This window comes from Alligator sinensis, unplaced genomic scaffold, assembly GCF_000455745.1.
Source record: "Alligator sinensis unplaced genomic scaffold, ASM45574v1 scaffold895_3, whole genome shotgun sequence".
NCBI classification, from domain to species: Eukaryota; Metazoa; Chordata; order Crocodylia; family Alligatoridae; genus Alligator; species Alligator sinensis.
In genome coordinates, this window is record NW_005842210.1 from 397,609 (window position 1) to 402,402 (window position 4,794).

A 4,794-nucleotide genomic window follows, 5' to 3' on the forward strand; every position below is an offset into this window, starting at 1 on the left:
TCAGGGGAGGGGGAGGAGCTAGCTTGGAGGGCGGGGCTAGCGCGCGCCCGGTTGATCCCGTGGTTCACACCAAGATGCGGCTTCATACGAGGCTGGGGCGGGCGTTGTTTTTTGTTTTGCAACTTGCACACATGAGTGGTGCCTATAACGTCAGGGGAACTGGGGGGACTGGTTTGCAAGTGTTGAAGGGGTGTGGTTTTTAAAAAAAAAAACCCTGCCCTCCAAGCTCCTCCCTCTCCTTTTTTTGTTTTTGTTTTTATTAGTAGTAGTACCCAGAATTGACACCTCAACAAAGAAACATCACCAATTTCACACTTAAAACATCAGCATGGGCAACTGGTGCCACCTTAGTCCAGGGGTGCACGTACCCCCCCCGCCCCCCCCAGCGACCAGTCAGTGATTGGGGGGGTCACTACAACCAGTCTCACTGGCCTGGGGGGGATCCATCCACGGCAAAACTCACCGACAGGAAAGCGGCTGCGGCGCTACATCCAGCACTCCCGCTCCCTGGCCGGCGCCCAAGGTGGGGCACTGGCACTCCCACCTGCCCATCACCTAACCGGGGAGTGCGGCTGGTCAGGGGGTGCATGTGCACTCCTGTGCACCCCCTACATGTTGCCACTGAACATCAGCCTGAGGAAAAGAGGTGAGAGGGGACCTGGTAGCAGCTTACCGCTACACTAGGGAAGTACATCAAGGCCTCGGTGAGCAGCTGTTCGCCAGGGCACCCGAGGGGAAAACCAGGAGTAATGGCCACAAACTCCTAGAAGACCGATGCAGGCTCAACATTAGGAAAATCTTCTTCACAGTCAGGGTGTCCAGACTGTGGAATAGGCTCTTGTGAGGCCTCTCCAATAGAGTAGCTTTTGAGTTAACGCTCTGTGACAACATTTAGGTTTTCGGCACGCTCAGACAAATAACCCTGCATTGACTACACCTGCTTCACACGTTTGTTTTTCAACCACAAAGACAAAAATGGAAACATTGATTTACAAAAATGGAAACATTCATTTAACTTCAGTCACATTTTAAACTTCTGCAAAACTGTGCGGACATTCCTACTTCAGTTAAGATTGGTATATTTCGTTTTAAATTAATCTGTTTCCAAGCTACTTTTTGCTCAGCTGAAAAGGCCACTTTTATACCAAAATAAATGTTGATACAGGGGTTTGCATAATTTAACTATGCTGGTTTAAATTCATAATATAGATTACAGTAGTGTAATTTGTAAACGAAGCCATTCTATTCAGCCCCAATCTCCCCCAAAATTTGAGATTCTGATGTAATTAGGTGACTCCAGGAACTGGAGCCCTGGGAATAGGCTCATAGTGCCTACATCTTAACTACTTTTCTATTCAATAGAAAATTAACAGGAAGAAATTCACTAAGGGCTAGTATATACTGTTCAGAGTTGGCACTGATCTTAACGTGGAACATCTAAGACTGCACACAAAGTTAGCACTGGTTATTAATCCTTTCAAACTGGTAATGTTTAAGTAATAATAATATAGTTTAGTTTTTTTTTTTAAATGACACCATTGTGGAGCACTGTTCTTTAGCAAACTGACCCGGTTAAGATTAGCAAAATTCTGATTGCTTAGCGGTCAATGAATAAAATTGGCCTACTGAAACAGTGCCATGCACACGTATCTGTTTCATTTAGCAACTCTCAGAGAACTGTAATCACCACTCTTTATACTGCTGTTTGTTAAGGCTTCAAATCATTGAGAATCTGGTGGTTCACAGTAACTTTAGCTGTTTGTGTATTACTGTGGCTGTACCACAAAGACGATGTGGGAGGTTCCATGCTTTTTCACTTGCACAATGAAACTCGTATGTTCCATAGCCTTAGTCCAGTGCAACCATCTAGTAGTGTCCAATGACTATAAGAGAACAGATCCTTCATCTGGAACACCTGAAGCTTCATACTATCTTAAATACATCTCACTGAACTCCAGAAGAGAGCAAAAGATCTACTGAAGGCACAAGGAATATTTTCCCATGCAATTTTTTTTTTCACGAGCTTAGTAAAATGTTCAGAAAGATCACATGTAGCAGATTAATAACCTATGTTTTCCTCAACAACTGTTGCAAATGCAGGACAATCAGCTTGCCAAAGATTTGTCAAGGGGCAGCAGGGTAGGCCCTATGTAGAGAGGCTAAAGGACCTGAACCTATTCAGCCGCCACAAGAGAAGGCTGAGAGGGGATCTGGTGGTGGTTTACAAACTCACCAAGGGTGACCAGCGGGAATTGGGGGAGGCTGTGTTCCCCCAGGCACCACCCGGGGTTACTAGGAATAACGGCCACAAATTGTTAGAGAGAAGGTTCAGGCTGGACATCAGGAGACATTACTTTACGGTTAGGGCTGCCAGGCTCTGGAATGGACTCCCAAGGAAAGTGGTACACTGTCCTACCTTGGGGGTCTTCAAGAGGAGGCTGGACAGATATTTGGCTGGCGTGATATGACCCCGGCGCCTGTTCCTGCCCAGGACAGGGGGTCGGACCTGATGATCTGTTTAGGTCCCTTCCGACCCTAAGTACTATGATACTATGATACTACTATGATTTCAGGATATTTGTGCACTATGTGTAACAAGCAGTTCCTGGGCAATATATTCATGTTGGGTACATGTGATGAAGGCAGCAGATGTATGCTTGCATTTGTAGACACAAAACATGAGTCCAGCATATAATCTTTTCTCCACTAGGCAGAATAAAATGTCCCATTTAATTTTGAATTAAATATTAAATGCCAAATAAAAAATAATGTTCACACACAGGTTGGCTGCCACTTAGTTATTAAAGAGTAGCCTCACTATCTACCAAAATTTCTAATATGGTTCATTAGAATATTAGATGATGGTAAAACTGGAGAAGGCTGTAGCTGATTTATTGCCTTATCAAAATATATTCCTAAATCACCAACTTGGATGCCATCAAGTATTTGGGAAATCATCAGCCACTGGTGATATGGATTTAGTAATATTATTGTGGCAATGCCATATTCTGAATAGCTTTGGTCTATTATAAAAATATATTCAGACATGTTAAAGCATGATGAATCTGCTCCAGCAACATGCATTTCTTGGAGCATCAGAACATTTATGTGAACATTCCACTCTACAATTCTATTACTTTCAATTTATTCAGATTAACTGGCTAATTCAAATTAAAGTTTAAATGTTACATTAGCATGGGCAAATTACAGATTATTTGTTTTGCCCTTGCTATTCAGACTGGCATCCAGACATCAGCATAGCATTTGGGCAGCATTCATTTGTGGAGCAAATAGCACATTGAACAGATAGGCTCACGTGAAGGTTGCTGCTCCCATCACTCTACTGTATGAGGTTAGAACACCAGTGTTATCCTTAGCTTTAGCATTCCCTCTGTGAAGGGTTTAGTGATTGTGCAAGTCAAATTTTGAAACTTGGTGGGTCTTGTTGGGGCTGACTGTTGTGTAGTCTTAGTGGTTTGCACTAAATCAGGGATTAGCAGAGTGAAAACCAAGATCAAAGCTGAGTATCCATCCCGATTCCAGAACATCAAGCCAGGGGTCAAGCCAGCGTCATAGTCAAAGCAGTCAATCCAGACCAGGAGACCCAAGGTAGTGGCAAGATTAAAATGAAGTCAGAGGAATAGACTCCTACATGGCTACACCTAGCAATGCTGTTACTGGGACAACGCCTTATAGGGTGTGGGAGAGTTTTATAGCCCTCCAGTCAGGGGTCCGTGGGTCCCACTGGCTTCCCCCCACCCAGGTTAGCTGATTCTCTCGTTAGGGACCCCATGGGAAGGCCAAATCTTTAAGTATTTCAGAGAACAACAGTTTGCATGACAAACAGACCTGCAACAACTGTGACATATATTCATGATAGCAACAGTACTTCCAAAACTCTCAGACATATTTAGCACAGCAGCCTCAAGTAGACACAACTTGAAAATTTGGGCCAATATTTTAAAATGTATAGGCTGCACAATTAATTTATTTGCCTAATTTTAAGCACCCATTTGATGATTCTGACCCCATTACCAGTATATATACAGCCCATAGAGAAAGGCAGCTTCTTGAGTTTAATTTTCTGTTCCATTCACTATAGACTGCTGAAAAATGCATGAACCAGATCTTCCATTCTAGCTAGGCACAACTCCTGTGGTAGTTCATGGGAGTTTAGACTTGAGTATAAACATAATGAGAATTTTAAATTACAGATTGTAAAAATGGACAAGTACACATACATGAGTCAAAAACAGTATTTTCTTCAAATCTGCAAAGCTTTGCGAGATCAGTATCAGGTAGGGGCAAGAGTGAGAAACTGATATAAATGGGGAAGAGGTAATTAGGGATGTCAAAACAGCATTGAAAGGGTCTGGCATGAAAAAAATGGGAGAAGCATCCAGTGTCAGAGACCACAGGCAGCGGTGCTGCTTAAACCTTCCACAGCTTGAACTTGACTAAGTGTGGTCACAGCCACAAATACCTAGATGAAAAGTAGAAATTTACACTTTACCAGGAGGAGGTAATACTAGTTCCTCCTACGTATTGAGCACAAAGAGTTTGTATAAAGGTTTTATAGTTGAAGCCAAAAGCGAAAATCTGGACAAATATGCTTTGGAAGCCAAGCCTCACTGCAAGCCTAACCAGGTAGATGGAAGCTTTGCAAACTATTTCAAAATCATTGTAATGCTCATCCTGTGTCAGGCTATTTTTTATTGTCTCAATATGCTTTCTATCCACAACGTGTCATTAGCCTGTGTTCAAATGGCCTATATTCCTCATGGTGGAGGACCA